Source organism: Mustela putorius, unplaced genomic scaffold, assembly GCF_011764305.1.
Source record: "Mustela putorius furo isolate JIRA1106 unplaced genomic scaffold, ASM1176430v1.1 tig00003846_pilon_pilon_pilon, whole genome shotgun sequence".
NCBI classification, from domain to species: Eukaryota; Metazoa; Chordata; class Mammalia; order Carnivora; family Mustelidae; genus Mustela; species Mustela putorius.
The window spans coordinates 536,342-555,332 of NW_025421999.1; the positions used below are offsets into that span (position 1 = coordinate 536,342).

The 18,991-nt window shown below is 34.9% G+C and overlaps 1 protein-coding gene and 1 long non-coding RNA gene across 7 annotated transcripts in view; both read right to left on the reverse strand.

The window, feature by feature from the left end:
* DIAPH2 (diaphanous related formin 2) overlaps positions 1-18,991 on the reverse strand; it is a 980,096-nt gene that overhangs the window by 356,379 nt on the left and 604,726 nt on the right. The window lies entirely within an intron of this gene.
* LOC123387196 lies at positions 12,778-14,962 on the reverse strand. Its single transcript, XR_006601525.1, has 2 exons — positions 14,398-14,962; positions 12,778-14,291 (listed from the first exon to the last, which is right to left on the reverse strand). It is a non-coding gene; the product is annotated as an uncharacterized LOC123387196 (long non-coding RNA).

The following is an 18,991-nucleotide window of genomic DNA, read 5'->3' on the forward strand; positions in this document are numbered from 1 at the left end:
ACACATTTAAACAATTCTTTGAGACTGTTTTGTTAACTGTAAAACAAGAATAATACCATCTGCCTTCCTGAACTCATAGGGTGGTAATAAAGATACAGGTACGTTATGAAACTCTTTGTAAACAGTGCAACATAAAAAAACAAAACAAAACCACTTGAGTTGGTTTTAGAAATACCTCTATAGGGAAATTGTGCTTGGCAGCCGGATGGGGACAAAACAGCTCCTGACTCTTCTATCAACTCACAAAATAATTATGTTAATTTTAGGCCCACAGTATACAACATTTCTTTTTTTTTTTTCTTCATTTCACTTAAATTCCAGTTAACATACAGTGTAACATTAGTTTCAGGTATAGAATCTCTAGTGATTCATCACTTACATACAAAATCCAGTGCTCAACAAAACAATTGCCTTCCTTAATCCCCATCACCCATTTGCCCCATCCCCCTGCATACCTCCCCTCCAGCAACCCTGAGTTTGCTCTCTATAGTTAAGAGTCTGTTTTGTGGTTTGCCTCTCCCCTTTTTTCCCCTATGTTCATCTGTTTCATTTCTTAAATTCTACCTACGAGTGAAATCATATGGTATCAGTCTTTCTCTGACTGACTCATTTTGCTTAGCTAACACACTCTAGCTCCATCCACATCATTGCAAATAACAAGATTTCATTCTTATTTATGGCTGAGGGATATTCCATTTTATATATAAACCACTACTTCTTTACCCACTCATCAGTTGATGGACTTATGGGCTCTTTCCATTGTTTGGCAATTATTGATAATGTTGCCATAATCATCGGGGTGCATGTGCCCCTTCAAATCAGTACTTTTGTATCTTTGAGTAAATACTTAGTACTGCAACTGCTGGGTCATGGCATAGTTCTATTTTCAACTTTTAAAGAACCTCCATACTGTTTTCCAGAGTGGCTGCACCAGTTTACATCCCCCACCGACAGTGTAAGAAGGTTCACCTTTCTATACATCCTCACATCTGTTGATTCCTCTGTTAATTTAGCCATTCTGACAGGTGCAAGGCGCTATCTCATTATAGTTTTCCTTTGTATTTACCTGATGATGGGTGATGCTGAGAAACTTTTCATATGTCTGCATGACTTCTTTGGAAAATCTCTATTCATGTCTTCTGCCCATTTCATAACTGGATTATTCATTTTGCAGGTGTTGAGTTGAATTACTAACCACTTTTCAGATGTGTCATTTGAAATATCTATTCCATTCCAAAGGTTGTCTTTTAATTCTGTTGATTGCTTTCTTCATTGAGCAGAACATTTTTATCTTGTTGAAGTCCCAATAGTTCATTTTTGCTTTTGTTTCCCTTGTCCCAGGAGACATATCTAGAAAGAAGTTGCTATGGCCAATGTCAAAGAGGTTATTGCCTGTGTTCTCCTCTAGGATTTTAATGATTTCCTTTCCCACATTTACATCTTCAATTCACTTTGAGTTTATTTTTGTGTATGATGTAAGAAAGTGGATCAGTTTCAGTCTTTTGCACATGCTTGTCCACTTTTCCCAATACCATTTGTTAAAAAGATGGTCTTTTCTTCTATTGGATATTCTTTCTTTGTTGAAGATTAATTCACCACCTAGTTGTGGTTTCATTTCTGGGTTTTCCATTCTGTTTCACTGATCTATGTGTCTGTTTTTGTGCCACTAGCATACTGTCTTGATCACTACAGCTTTGTAATATAACTTGAAGCCCAGAATTGTGATGCCTCCCAGTTTTGCTTTTCTTTTTCAAGACTGACATGGTTATTTAGCAGATATTTTATGGTTCTATACAAATTTTAGGATTGGTTGCTCTAGCTCTGTGGAAAATGCTGGTGGTATTTTTTTGATAGGGACTGCATTAAATGTATGAAGGATTGCTTTGGGTAGTACAGACATTTTAACAATATTTGTTCTTCCAATCCATGTGCATGGAAAGTTTCTCCATTTCTTTGTGGTATCTTCAGTTTCTTTCAGTAGTGTTTTTATAGTTTTAAAAGTATAGATGCTGCTTCAATTCTAAATTCTATATTCATTCTATAGATCAATATGACTGAACTTTCATTTGCTGCCTTCTATGCTTCTTCCCACCATCTAGATGGGAATATTCCCAATAACCTCTGATCTTTTCTCTATAAACTCTTTATCTTAATGAATTATTTTACATAAAGGCTTTTGTTATATATAAGCTGAGGATCCCCAAATTTCTATATCCAAGCCCCAAACTTGTCTGAGGAACAGTCTTCTCTTTTCACATACCAACTAAACACAACCAACTGGGTGTTCCATGTCTTTATAAGCAATATATCCAAACCTGAATGACCACTTTCCCCCAGAAACCAAAATCTATTTCTGAATATCTTGTTTTCCCATGTGGTACCACTATTCTTTCAGTTGTCATTGCTGAAAACAACAGTTAGTTTTTACTTTTTATCCTTTTTATTAATCACATCCAGCAATTCTCATCAATCATTATTGTTCCAAGTGCATTTTAGCATCCATCTTTGCCTTTTTGACAGCATCTGTCACTTTTCTGAAGGTCACATTCACTAACCTACTGCGGCTGGTCTCCATGCTTTCAGTCAGTCTCACAAATGCCTCTGGGGGAGGGAGGTTCTTCCTTAAAACACTGATATCACTATATCATTTCCTGATATTATGAGTTAAAATTAAATTCTTCAATTACATTCGAAGTCCCCCAAACTAATGTAATTAGAGACTAATGATTATGACTAATATGCTGAACACAAACCAAGAGATTTTTAGAATAGACTGCATTAAAGTAATAAAATTTAATAGGAAAATATAGTTCTATCCTAAATATTAAAGAAAAAATATAGTCACAATCTCCATGGTGGACATAAAATGAAACAGCTTTTGTAGACTTCATACACCAGCCTTAACTGTCTTGGAATTTAAAAATGTACTAGTGTCTTTTTGCTGACTATGTGAACTCTACTAAATAGACAATGCTGAATCCATGTTATGCTATTTCTTTTCTCTGTGGTATAGGTTAAAAGCTATAATTTTAATAAATTCTTTAAGTATGCAAATCACATTTCATGCATAGATCTTTCATTGATCTTGCAAAGATCAGGTCCCAGCTATGTTTTTAGCATGACACACAGAAATAACTCTCAATTTTGACAAGATAATCTTTTTTTATTTCATTTCTACAGTCTTCTCTTTGCAAATTGTTACTGGTGTCACACTTTAATGAGGAGCAAAGCACAGAGATTCTAATTTTGAGATTTTATTCATTTGGGGGGAAAGAGTTCTCTCTATTGCTTTTCAGAAATAGGAAAACTATGTCTTATGTACATAACTGTAAAGTGCTCATTTTCTTTTCTCCATTAGAAGAATATTGCTGCCTAATAAAGGTTATGATCTTAGAAAGAAATAAAAAGCATGCACTAATGAGTAGTACTAGAGCAACGAGCAAAGTTGGAAAACACTTTTTTCCTTGTCTCACATCAACACACTTCATTTTCTACATGAATTCTCTGTTCAGAATAATAGTATTTTTAAATTTTCTACCATAAAAACAGAATCCAACATAGGACCCCAATAATTTCAGGACTCAGGATCTCATATTATTTGCAGTCAAAAGTTTAAGTATTGGCAGAAAACCACTGCATTTCTCCTAAAGATTTCCTCCATACCCCTGATAAATTTTCTAATATAAATTCAAGGGCAACTAGTTTAAGGATTTTAAGCATTTGCCTAGGGATAACTTGAACTTTTAAAAACTGGATCTCAATTTTGTGGTCAGTTTTACTTAAGCATGCCTTATACTGACTAACCTGAATGTAACAAATGGGTTTGACTTTCTGATTATTGCCTCTTCTTATGTAATCTAAAGAATCTCCTTGCTTTGCTCTAGTATTCCCTATCACATGTAACTCTGACTTTGCTACAGCTGTAATAAACTAAGACATGGTTGAAATAAGTCTTTAAAAACTTTCTCTTAGAATCAACCAGATTCAATCTTTTTCAATCATTTTATCACAATAATTATTTCACATCACCTTCTCAAAGGTAAGGGGTACTTTTTATACTTCTCACTGAGCCTAGCATAGTACCTCATACTTAGTAAGAATAAACAAACAGTGGATGAAATGAATGAATAAATAGAGGGTTAAATGGAATGTTACTAGCCATTATTAGTCTAAGAAAAAACTACATCAAGTCCTAAATAATAAATAGACAGCTTGGGGAAAAAGCTTCATGCTTTTCATGTGTCATGTTGACCCACATTGCTTCAATGATTTTTATAAGTCTTATATTGTGCGTAGTGCCACAAACTGATAAGGTATTTTGTTAATGCTGATTGTATTAGGTGAATGAATGAATGATATATAAATTTTAATATTAACCTATTTTCTATATTGTTCTGGCACACTTATATACATTAAATGTGGCCATTGGTATGAATACACAGACACACATATTTCTACTGATTTACATCCTCGAGGGAATCTTGAATATAAATGTAATGGTTGAATAATATGAACCTGCCATTTTTGTTGGCCAATGCATCTATGCCAAGGTATGGATGATGGAACAGAGTTCTAATTCCTTTCTAAGAAGCTAAATTCTTTTGCCTTCACTGACCACATGGATATTGACATTGCATGCTTTCAATCATACGTTCATTCTTTAGCCTTCAAAAACAAGTCCCGGCATGTTTTTAAGTATATTATGTAATTCCTAACAGAGCATTTATTTTTGTAATCTTCCATTTTATCAACTATTCTCCAATTTACAGTGAAAAGAGCATTCCATTGATAATACCTATAGGCTTTGAAGTCTTCCTGAGCCATTCTTTCATTCAACCATTAAAAGGGGAAAAGGCACTAGGGGTGCCTGGGTGGCTCAGTTGGTTAAGTGTCTGCCTTCAGCTCAGGTCTGGGATTAAGCCTCATCCACTCCCTGCTCACTTGGTAGCCTGCTTCTCCCTCTCCCTCTGCTGCTTCCCCTTGCCTGTGCTTTCTCTCTCTCTCTGTCAAATAAATAAATACATAAAATCTTAAAAAATAATATAACATAAAAGGGGTAAACATTTTGGGGTTGGACCATAATTAACATTTTTTTAGCTCCTCTTTTTTTTAGTTCCTAGAAAGTATATAATATGCCCAGCAAAACCTAAGCATTTGAGTTTCATTACTCCTTAAGTGTTTCTTATCTGTAAATCCTGTCTCTTTGATAAGAATGTTAAGTTCAACTAGAGTAGATGCATTATATTTTTCTCACCAGATATTTTATGCTTAGGCCCCATTAAAAGTTCTCCCTATTTATCGCTGATGCTAGGTATCAGATTGCCAACAAAATTATGCTCAAGCAACCATGAGATTCTCCTCTGCAGACAGATGGTCTGTATGCTACTGGTAACATGATATTCACAAGAGAGAATCAAGAGAGATACCTTCAAGTTTGTTTTTTCCCCCACAATAGCTTAACTATGTAAAATGACAATAGACCATAGGAATTGAGCTTGTCTTGGAAGGAACAAAAATATTATCTTCAAGGTATAAACACGCAATGGCCCATTTTTACACCGTAGAAGGAAAGAAAATATGGACTTAGACTATAAAGTTACCATTTCTACTGAGTAAGAGTGAGTCGCAATAAAGTTTTTTAATATACCAGGCATGACTGGGAAGATAATTAGAAAATCAGGCAATGCCAATCAATCAGAGTTCAGTTCAAGTAGGTGTTCATAAAACATGATATGTACATCTTAAATATTTTAACTGAAAAATATCAGTAATCATTTGACAATCTTTTTGATGTAGAGGTATGGTATTCATTTGAGTTAGGATACTCTAATCAGCTCTCTGTAGAGGTCCACTTGCATATACACCATACCTAAATCGGTTTCTAGATTTTTGTTTCTAGCACTTAAATACCTTCATCAAGCAATTTGAGTTCAAAGGATTTTTAGAATTGGTTTCTCTCTTTTAAGTCTGCTTGCCCATCCCTGATTAGATGGCACATTTAAGCTAGCAAGCATTTCAAAAGCATCCAACATAGTACTCATGAAAATGGCGTATCTTGGGGTGTCTGGATGGCTCAGTGATTATGTATCTGCCTTTGGCTCATGTCAGGGTCTTGGGATCGAGCCCCGCATCAGGCTGAAACCTGCTTCTCCCTCTGCCACTCCCCCCGCTTGTGTTCCCTCCCTTGCTCTCTCTCTCTCTATCAAACAAATAAAAATCTTTAAAAATGGCATATCTTTCTTCTTTCGTGGATATGCCATTTTTAAAAGATTTTTATTTATTTATTTATTTGATAGCAAGAGAGAGAGAGAGAAAGCACGAGCGAGCAAGGGAGGGAACACAAGCAGGGGGAGTGGCAGAGGGAGAAGCAGGTTTCAGCCTGATGTGGGGCTCGATCCCAAGACCCTGAGATCATGACATGAAATTGGAAGGGGAGGTAAACCATGAAAGACTATGGACTCTGAAAAACAATCTGAGGGGTTTGAAGTGGCGGGGGTGGGAGGTTGGGGGAACCAGGTGGTGGGTATTAGGGAGGGCACGTATTGCATGGAGCACTGGGTGTGGTGCAAAAATAATGAACACTGTTACACTGAAAAGAAATTAAAAAAATGGCATATCTTTCTTTTAAATTATTTATTCATTTACATAATATTTAACTGAAGGAAATAATTGTACTATCAAGTACAATTGGCATATAGAGGGTTTGGAATATAGTCACAATATATTCATGGTAATCTAAGATTCCAAACATTAAGAAAAGATGTGCCGGGTTATATTTGAGGATAGCTTAGTAGCAGCAAGCATTCAGAATATTCTCAGTATCAGCCAACACTTTACATCCAGTAAAGTGTGAGCACTGATTTCTCAGACAGCTTAGTTACAAGGAGGTGGGCTAAAAGAATTTCTACCATAAAGATGAAGAATGACAGAGAATCCAATAAGAGATACATCCTTTATGAACCCCTTATTGCGATCATTTTCAATACTTAGAACATTCCACTACTTTAAGTTGGGAATTTTTAAAGGAAGATATCTTTCTAAAATTAATGACTCATGTAAGGCTTAAGATACCACTGTTGTTGGAGCTCATCTAATCTTAGAAAATCTATTCCTCTGTCAAATATAAGTTGCATAAAAATACAGCAGAGTTCCCTCAAAAGACATCAAGGGAAATAATAATTCAGCAACAAAGAATTCATTGCATTCATGGAATGCAAAATTCAAAGGAAAAAATTCAAGGAAGTAAAAACAATTGTTAAATAGAAAGCATTTGTATTTAACAATTTTCCCCTCAAGAATGAAAGAAGAAAATGAGCTTGTTGTTAGATTTGCACACAATTAGAGAGAAGTAGGATCATTAGAGGCAGAAAGTGGTTTATTGATAGGCCTCATTTTCTCAGCCCATAAATGAAACCATTTTGCTCTTAATGACAATAATCTCCTCCTTAATCTTGACAGTCCTGTATCTAATGATCTCAATCTTAGCCTTATTTTATTAAAACATAAAGAGATTAAGCAGATACTAAGTGAACTGATAATAGTTAAAGAAAAGCTATATTTTAATTTTACTAACTAAACCCTGTGGTGATCAGCAAGATGCATTTGTCACTAAAGTCTAATTGGAAACCTCAAAATGTTGAAAACTGCTATTTTCAGAAACTGACAAATAACTATTGAGGTAACACCATACCCCAAATAAACTAAATATCACCATATTTTATATTTATTAAGAGTCTAATCTGGCTAGAAAATAGTTGATTTTATGAGTATATGACATTCTAACTGATATTTGAGACTAAACTAAAAAGGATAGCAGTTATAGTTGCTAATAATTTTCTTTACTTTGACCTAGACTCACCACCTGTTGTTTTTTTGGACCAAAAGACAAAACAAAACAAAACAAACAAAAATATCTCAGAATATATAAATATTGCTTCCTAAACTGCAAAGGCTGAAATTCTTCCATCAATATAGAGTTGACCCTACAATCAAACTACAAAACAAGGGGTTCAGTGTTAGCTTAAAAGTTGTTGTTCAACATCTATAAAACTAGAAGCTGGTTCTTTGAAAGAATCAGTAAGATTGATAAACCACTGGTCAGACTAATTTAAAGGAAAACAGAAAGGATCCAAACTAATAAAATTATGAATAAAAGGGGAGAGATCATGAATAACACCAAGGAAATAGAAACAATCATCAAAAATTATTATCAACAGCTATATGCCAGTAAGTTAAGTAACCTAGAAGAAATGGATGCATTCCTGGAAACCTATGAACTTCCAAGACTGAAGCAGGAAGAAACTGGCAACCTGAATACACCAAGAACCAGTAAAGAAATTGAAGCAGTAATCAAAAACCTCCCAAAAAACAAGCATGGTTCAACATTCACAAATCAATGTGATAGAACAAATTAATAAGAGAAGAGAGAAGAACCACATGGTCCTTTTAATTGATGCAAAAAAAGCATTTGACAAAATACAGCATCCTTTCCTGATTAAAACTCTTCAGAGTATAGGGAGAGAGGGAACATTCCTTAATTCCATAAAATCCATCTATGTAAAACACACAGTGAATATCATTCTCAATGGGGAAAAGCTGAGAGCCTTTCCCTTAAGATAAGGAACACGACAAGGATGCTCACACTCACCACTATTGTTCAACACAGTATTATAAGTCCTAGCCATAGTAATCAGACAACAAAAAGAAATAAAAGTTATCCGGGTTAGCAAAGAAGTCAAGCTCTTTTTCTTCGCAGATGACCCAATCTTCCCATCGCAGATGAGAAAACCCAAAAGACTCCACCCCCAAACTACTACAACTCATACAGCAATTCAGTAATGTGGCAGGATAAAAAATAAATGTACAGAAATCAGTTGCTATCTTATACACTAATAATGAAACTGTAGAAAGGGAAATTAGAGAATCGATTCCATTTACAGGCCTCAAAAACCATAAGATACCTTGGAATAAACATAACCAAAGAGGTAAAGGATCTGTACTTGAGGAACTACAGAACACCCATGAAGGAAACTGAAGATGCAGAAACATTTGAAGCTCATCGATTGGAAGAATAAACATTGTGAAAATGTCTGTGAGGCCCAAAGCAATCTATACTTTCAATGCCATCCCAATCAAAATACCATTGGCATGTTTCAAAGTGCTGGAACAAACAATCCTAAAATTTGTATGGAACCAGAAAGACCCTGAATCACCAAGGAAATACTGAAAAAGAAAAACAAAGCTGGGGCCATCATGTTGCCTAATTTCAAGCTTTATTACAAAGCTGAGCTCACCAAAACAGCATGGTACTGGCACAAAAACAGACACAAAGATCAGCGGAACAGAATTGAGAGTCCAGATATGGACCCTCAACTCTATGGTCAAATCATCCTCAACAAAGCAGGAAAAAATATCCAATGGAAAAGAAGTGTCTCAATAAATGGTGCTGGGAAAATTGGACAGCTTTATACAGAACAGAACTCGACCATTCTCTTACACCATATGCAAAGATAAAGTTGAAATGGATGAAAGACCTCACTGTAAGACAGGAATCCATCAAAATCCTAGAGAAGAACATAGGAAGTAACCTCTTTGACATCAGCCACAGCAACTTCTTTCAAGACATGTCTCCAAAGGCAAAGGAAACAAAAGGGAAAATGAACTTTTGGGACTCGGTCAAGATTAAAAGCTTCTGCATACCAAAGGAAATAGTCAACAAAACAAAGAGGCAACCCATGGAATGGAAGAAGATATTTGCAAATGACACTACAAAGGGCTGATACCCAAGCCTCTTAAGAACTCCTCAAACTCAACAAACACAAGACAGATAATCATGTAAAGAAAATGGGCAGAAGGCATGAACAGACACTTCTCCAAAAAAGACATACAAATGGCTAAGAGACACATGAAAAAACGTTCATCATCATTAGCCATCAGGGAAATTAAAATCAAAACCACAGGGGCGCCTGGGTGGCTCAGTGGGTTAAAGCCTCTGCCTTCGGCTCAGGTCATGATCCCAGGGTCCTGGGATCGAGCCCCACATCGGGCTCTCTGCTCAGCGGGGAGCCTGCTTCCTCCTCTCTCTTCCTGCCTCTCTGCCTCCTTGTGATTTCTGTCTGTCAAATAAATAAATAAATCTTAAAAAAAATCAAAACCACAGTGAGATACCACCTTATGCCAGTTAGAATGGCAAAAATTAACAAGGCAAGAAACAACAAATGTTGGAGAGGATGTGGAAAGGGGATCCCTCTTACATGGTTCATAGGAATGCCAAGTTGGTACAGCCATTTGGAAAACAGTGTGGAGGTTCCTGTAAAAATTAAAAATACAGCTATCTTATGGAACAGCAACTGCACTACTGGGTATTTACCCCAAAGATACAGATGTAGTGAAAAGAAGGGTCATCTGTACCCCAATGTTCATAGCAGCAATGTCCACAATAGCCCAACTGTGGAAAGAACCGAGATGCCCTTCAACAGATGAATGGATAAAGAAGGTGTCCATATATACAATGGAATCTACTCAGCCATGGAAATGATGAATACTCAAGTTTTACATCAACAGGGACAGGACTACAGGAGATTATGCTGAGTGAAGTAAATCAAGCAGAGAAAGCCAATTATCATTATGGCTTCACTTACTTATGGAACATAAGGAATAGCATGGAGGATATTAGGAGAAGGAAGGGAAAAATGAAGGTGGGAAAATTGGAGGGAGAGACAAATCATGAGAGACTCTGGACTCCATGAAACAAACAGAGGGTTTTAGAGGGGAGGGCAGTGGGGGGGATCCATTGGCCTGGTGATGGGTATTAAGGAAGGCATGTACTGCATGGAGCACTGGGTGTTATATACAAACAGTGAATCATAGAACACTACATCAAAAACTAATGATGTACTCTATGGCGTCTACCATAACATAAAAAAAAATTGATATTCATACATACTGGGACACTACTAATTAAATTCAGTAGAAATACAGGATTTACTACATTTTAGGGAAAATTTATGAAATACCACTTACGTGTTTTAGTATTTAGAAAATATATAGTAAAAAGGACAAGGACAATATGAAAGATATCAAATATGGTATTTCTAACTTGACCTTTCTTAGTTAATATTTGTAGGAATGGTAGTCCATATAAATAAAAACATCAGAAAATAAATGAGAAATTAAAAGTGTTCGAATTTAAAATAATCAAGCCATGGAGACTTTAATGGTATAGAACAATCTATCACTTTCTATCCAAAAGCTGATGGAGGCTAAAATGTTCCCAGAAAACATCAGCTCATAAAAGTCAATTTGAATCAGGCCTATTTGAGAACATAAGAATAACATTATTAGTGTGTTGAAATTTAGGGAAGGAGAATTAGAAGTGATTCTATAATCACCAAGTAGACAGTGAGCTAAACTGTCTATGGAGTTTATAGTAAAAAATGAACCACATGTACAATAATAAAATTACTTTAAAATAAGAAACATTACAAAAGAAGAAAAATTCAGTTTAGACACAGAACTGAGGGAAACTCAAAGACAAGAGCACAACTAAGATCCTTTTGCACTTTAACAAAACAAAAGCGACAGAAAAAACCATAATCTCAACAATTCTCCCTCAAGAATTCACGGGTCACATTATACTAGTACTATGTTTTATTTTAAGCTTATAAATGAAAGAAAACTGATATTATGATCTTGAGATTGTCCTTTAAAAATTATCCCACAATATCATGTGTGCTAAAATGAGTTTAGGAAAAATTCAAGAGGTGATGCAATTTTAATATGTATTCTTATAATTAAAAGTTGATTTTAGGGACACCTGGGTGGCTCAGTCAGTTAAGGCTCTGCCTTTGGCTCAGGTCATGATCCCAGAGTCCCGGGATGGAGTCCTACATTGGGCTCCCTATTCAGTGGGGAGTCTGCTTCTCCCTCTGCCGGCTGCTTCCCCTGCCTGCATGCTCTGTCTCTGACAAATAAATAGAATTGTAAAAAAAAAAAAAAAAAAAAAAATTGACTTTAATTTTTGCATATGAGTTAATCTACGTTGGTTGGGAATATTTTGTCATTCAAAAATGTGTTTTCTCTTTATTCAATAAAATATACTTTCCTTTTATTCTTCAAATAGCAAAATAAACAACAAAATGAAGGAATAAGCCTGGATGTAGTTGAGATGTTTCTCAAAAACGATGTTTGCTTCAATGTAATCCTATGGGGTTTACAACAGAAATGTAAACAATACTTTGATACTGTTGGAATATCTTCATCTAAATATAAATTCTTTGGTACAAAGCCCAATTCCATTTTCATCCTAGTTCTTTAAAGAGAAAAAGATTTAATGCCAATCATTTGTGCACTTTATATAGTCAGCTCATCCAATCTAAACACTGTCTCAGAAAGAAAAAAAAAAGTGGGGGGGGGAATAAAATCATTTTGTGAAATTGTGGGAGAAGTTTAATACTATAACTTTGGACAAAACTTTGAGCAAGAAATTCCAGTGACTACCCAAAGAATTAATTACTTTATTCTTAAACAAAAGCACATTACTTAATGGCCTCTCTGTCACATCAAATAGTTTTGTGTATAGCGGTGTTAACTCTGAGTAGATATATTAGGGAAAGATTTGTTTAATAAATCATGTATCATCAATCAACCTTCTCAGAGCAATTCTATGAAGACAAATCTCAACATCTGTGCAAACACTACTTTTAATTGAATAAGACTCTGAAGGTTTGGAAAACTGTATTTCATCTTTTTTTAGTTTCAATATAAAACAAACATGTATACAATTTATAATTTTTTTATTTGACCCAAGTTCAACATAAGAAATAATAGGTAGATAAGTAGATACAGATCAGGTCAAACCATAGCAAACCGCCATTTTATAGATCAAAATGGTTGTGTATCAATAATTACATGTGCTTTGACCTAAAACTTCAAATCCATATTCTCTAAGGGCACTTTAAGTATTAGAAATTGCAGTAACATTTGCAATGGATGCATTTTTACAGAAAACTAAGACTTTAGTCAAGGAACTCTATCAATTTAAATTTGGGGGGCATTTACTACTTTTTCTGTGGAAATCAGAATTTCAACTAAAGATGAGACAAGCAAATGTTCATGTGAATCCTATAACCAAGTGTAAAAAACAACAATATACTGAATTTTTTTAACAGTACTTGCTGATGCTATATAAATGGGTTGTGTGACAAAAATATATGAACACACATATATAACATATGTTATCATCTGGGTTTTTACATGTATTAATTATTATTCAGCTGGAAACCAAGGACAAGTGAACACCTTTTTTCTACATATCAGATTAATTACAACACACATACAAATATATTTTAAACAGCATTTGCCAATATAACAGAAAGAATAATTTTATAGGAAATGTTTGCAATTAATCTATATGATGATAGTAAATGAGTAATGTTCAAGGCCACATACCACAAAGTGGAGTTTCGAAACATTCAGAATTTGGCACAGCTTGTTAGCATAGCTCTCTTTCTGTAAACATGCCAAGAGTGCCATGGAGCCCCTCTCTTCCCAGCTACCATCTGCTCCCACACTACCTTCCCTACTCTCACCTCATCCCCATTGGAGAATGCCTACTCCTGCCCCTCCCTGTTATGTCATTCCACTGTAACTATTATCTGGTGGGGGAGCAGATGGAGGAACAGAAGTGTTTATTGGCAAATCTACAATCTTCAGACTGTTGCTCTATTTGCTCTTCTCAAGATCTAAGTTAAATAATGACATTACAGGTCATCTTAGATTACTTTTCCTTCTAAAATTTGTAAGCACTGGTAAGGTCATTCTGAAAAAGGGGGCCTGTCAGAATGGAACTTGTGTGGATTCAGGTTCATAAATAAAAGCAGAACTTTGACTTCTCTAGCTGGGAAGTACAAAAGTAGCAGAATCCTAGGAGTAAGGTCTGAATTGAACTACTTTCAACAAAGAATAGCAAAGGAAATAACATTTTGACAAAAGGTGAGGTACATCTGGGAAGGAGAAAATGCCTTACCTAACAAATGTGGTTTGACAATAAATACAGGTGTAATTTTTTATACCCAGTGTTTATTCTGCAAATAACCTCAAAATATAAACCATCCCCACTTCCCACCACAAAAAGAAAATATTCAGGAGAATTTACTGAATTACTGCTATGATTTCACATGACTGTTGAGAGATGCATTTTCAGTTCTAACTTGTCCTTGCCAATCTTCTAAGTGGTCTATAATTCTCAATGATGAGTATTTTGCAGATGGTAAATCTAATCATTCTGACATCTACAAAAGATAATCAGTTGGTGAGCAAAATGAAAAGCAATGTTGCAAAAATCTGAAAAGTCTATCTTGGCATACCAAAAAGCTACAACTATGAGTAAGTATATACCTTAATACTTTCAGCAGATCAGTTTCTCCTTAGAGCTCTACTTCTATTTATGCATCAATGCTATTCCTCAAAACAAAACAAAACAACAATAACTATATAGTCAGTATGTATGTGTGTGTATACACACACACACACACACATATATACATATTCATCCAATGGATTTCATTATAATTTTGGCTGTGAATCCCAAAGAATACCAATGTGGCTCTAAGATGAGATTTTAAAAATCACAATAGCACTTACAAGACCTACTGAATTACAGGTATATTTTTTCCTTTTTTTATCTTTTCTTCTCAAATTTTTTGAAGTATTACGGAAGAAAATCTGTTTACCTTCTATACTTGTGCTTTTCACTCAAATGACAAAAAAAAATAAAAATAAAAATAAAAAACCCTGAGAATTACTTCAAAGAATCAATAAGGAAACTATTTACATTTAATGTTCCCATATAGTACCCTATTAGATAGTCAAATAGTATAATATACTTATGTATGCTTGCCTATCGTAGAATACACTAAAATATTAAAACAGAGCATGCAATGGCCACGGTCGCCAAACTATGGAAAGAACCAAGATGCCCTTCAACGGACGAATGGATAAGGAAGTTGTGGTCCATATACACTATGGAGTATTATGCCTCCATCAGAAAGATGAATACCCAACTTTTGTAGCAACATGGATGGGACTGGAAGAGATTATGCTGAGTGAAATAAGTCAAACAGACAGAGTCAATTATCATATGGTTTCACTTATTTGTGTAGCATAACAAATATCATGGAGGACAAGGGGTGTTAGAGAGGAGAAGGGAGTCAGGGTAAATTGGAAAGGGAGGTGAATCATGAGAGACTATGGACTCTGAAAAACAATCTGAGGGGTTTGAAGTGGCGGGGGTGTGGGAGGTTGGGGTACTAGGTGGTGGGTATTATAGAGGGCACGGATTGCACGGAGCACTGGGTGTGGTGAAAAAATAATGAATACTGTTTTTCTGAAAATAAATAAATTGAAAAAATTAAAAAAAAAACAGAGCATGAAGTTTAAATTTTTAGTATGAAATAATTATGTTCCTTTCTCCATCACTTGTTTTCAGAAAAACATGCTAAACATAGGAAATATTTTTTATGCACAACCTAGCCTACACCAGTCTGCTAATTCCATACATGCAAAACACTTACATTGTAAACTCAGCATACTCTATGACAGTTTAATACTTTTTTTTCTGAAAACTCTCTACCAGATTTCTATATCTGAAGGGGGCCTAAAATATGCTATTGTGGCTTTAATATTGTCTTAAGTATGAGTGGCAGCATTTCATAGATAAGGAAATATATTAGAATATAATATTTGGTTTGATTTCTTTTTTCATGTATTGGTAGGCATTTTCTGATTTTTCCTGCTTGGTCATGACACTAAAGTTGATAAAGGTAGTAGAATAAGACACATATATGTGTGTGGTATCTCAGTAACATTAGTCTAACTTATTGAGTATACATTTTACATTATTAACTTCACTAATGAGCTCAAATGCCATCTTACATGAAAAGTTTGCCCTAATTCCTCAAAATGTTAAATTCTACCCTTTATAATATCAGACAATGCCTCAGCTCTGATTTTTCAGAAATCCTAAATTTCTTTTTCCTAAAGTGTTTGTTATTGTTAACAACAACAAAGTATGAATTAATACCCATGTGAAATTGTGAGCAAATATTTCATTATTAGGGAAAGCATAAAATGATGGTAAAATACTTCCTTCACCAAAGTTAGGACAGAACAGTGACTTTTAGAAAAGTGAGGTATGTCTGGTAGCAGTGGCAGATTCCTCAATAGATACAGAGCAGAACATGGCACCACAAGCAGAACAGCTCTAGAGTGTGATCATGAGGGTGGCAAAGTGAGTACCCATAAAAAACCTGGAAACTGAGGCATATTTTCTCCTTTCTTATTGCAGCAGGTCAGCTTTCAAAGTGGGGGGGGGAGGAATTAAGTGGGAGTTAGAATTTGTATGATAGTGATGTAAACTGTATCTCTTCAGTGTGTCCTGTGGAAACAAGATGAATTTAGAGTGAGAAGACACAGTTCTGGCATTTAAAGTGGCCTAGAGTCTCATAGTGATAAGCATAAGAATGGCACAGGAAAAGTATGGGCACAGCTCTGCTTTCTTCTATTGCAGCTTGGAAGACCTACATCAACTGTATTTCTCTTTTTATTTGATTTCTGTCCTTCTCAGCCTTTCAGACTTTAACCCATACTATAATATACATTTTCTAGTGTTAAACAAATTAATGCTATTAAACTCAATTCCATGTATACTCATACGTGAAAGAAATACGTGAATGAAATTTCATTACGTGAAAGAAATACTGTGTTAGGGATGGCAGATGTCTCCGTCTCACATATTCCCATTCATTTCTTCTCCAATTAGATTCTAATAATTGAACAAAGCATCCAAACATATATTTCAAGGCAGAAAATCGTAAGTGCCATAAAAAAATTACAAGAAAAGTGCTTGACTATTCAGAGGAAGAAAAACCATTGCTCCAGTAGGGATAAAGACACTGAAGAGAAAGAATTTGAGATGGGGCTCAAAGGATGGTTATATTTTATTTATAATGTGGACTTCTGTCAGGGTTACACAAATATTACAGCCCGATTTTTCTTTCCCACCACACCATCTCATTCTCTTAACATTTACTGCTCTCTTAAAATTTATAATATGAGCTAACAATTTCATCTATAACCCATATAATATTCTTTTGTATGATTATAAAATATCTTTAATATAGTCAACATCATTTCAAAAGAGGGTTTCTAGGAAGAAGAATTTTGGTTAACAGGGTTTGGGGTGGGGGAATAGAAGACATGTTAATAGAAGGGTAACTTTCAGTTAAAGAAAATAAATAAGTTCTGGGGAAGTAATGCACAGCATTGCAGTTACATTTAAAAATACTGTATTGTATACTTGAAACTTGCTAAGAGAATAGACCTTAAATGTTCTAACCAGAAGAAAAAATTGGTAATTATGCAATGTGATGATGAGGTTAGCAAACACTACGGTGGTAATTCTAAAATATAAGTATATCAAATCAACATATTGTACACCTTAGATTCACACAGTTATATGTCAATTAGATATCAATACAGATGGAAAAATTAAATAAAAAATAGGAGGTTTCCCAGAGAATATTCATTAATTGAGGCCTCACAGTATCTGCATTTGTATAGTAAGTTTCCTTAAGAAACTTACATAACATCTCTCAAGCAAATCTCTATTTCAGAGTGAACCAGCTGTTCAAAATTTTTTCAACAGGTAAGTTCAGTGAATAAGTCTCTGATACTATCATAAATTACAAATAATGGAAAATAGTGTAACTTTGGTACCAAGATTTAACTGTTGAAACTGCTGGCTCCATTTCATAATTCAATCTTCAAGAACAAAACATTTTAAAGTGTGTGAGCTATCAATGAAAACAAACTATTTCCTCATTGCCAATAGGATATATGAACCATATGTTTATATGCATGTGTATCTATATAGGTAAATATATTTTGTACCACTACAGAAACATAATTAACTTAGGAAATATAAGGTAGCACCTGTTTAATATCACAAACGAGCAGTCAAACCCCATTATTTATTTAACATACTTCAATATAAAATATGGCAGTTCACACACTACTGTATAATCTCATGATCCAATGGGCACATTGAGGACAACTCCACTAATGACTGAAGACTCAGTGAAGGATTCCTCTCCTTAACCTTCATCTTCAATGATACCATGGTTGACAGTGAGCTAAGATCTTAACTTCCATTTCTGTTTTCCACAGTGATATGATTCATTTAACAGAGCTACCCACAGTTAGAACTAGAAATTAACAGTTTTTCAAATAACTGGAACTTATTTCCCTTTTAGTGTACATGATCGATTCATATCAATATTAGTAACAGTTGAATTTCTGCATGAATAGGGGGAAAAAATCTCCCTAATGTGGAATGCTGACCCAACTCAGTAAAAGGCTTTTAAAGCAATCAAATGCCAAGATTCAATGAAACAAAACCACCTAATATCCAAGAAAACTATATTACAAGTACCCTGAGAGGAAGACCAGTAGGCACGTCTCTCAGAAGACAGATTTAATGAGGACATTTATTTCCTTTACGCAAGTTATTATTAGAAAGAAAATGAAAATGAAACCTATTCATCTAGATTTTGTGCTATACGAAAACTAAATATCAGAGAATTGTTTTTAAGTAAGATCATAGAAGGCTAAAAAAACTCCATCAATTTCATGACTAGAATCTCTGAAATTTGATCAAGTTAAGGATGTCTTATCTAAACTGTGCTTACTATTGTAGAAAGAAACTTAATTAGCTCAGAAAAATAGAAACACAGGGACACCTGGGTGGCTCAGTTGGTTGGACGACTGCCTTCGGCTCAGGTCATGATCCTGGAGTCCTGGGATCGAGTCCCACATCAGGCTCCCAGATCCCTGGGGAGTCTGCTTCTCCCTCTGACCTTCTTTCTCCTCGCTCATGCTCTCTCTCACTGTCTCTCTCTCAAATAAATAAATAAAATCTTTAAAAAAAAATAGA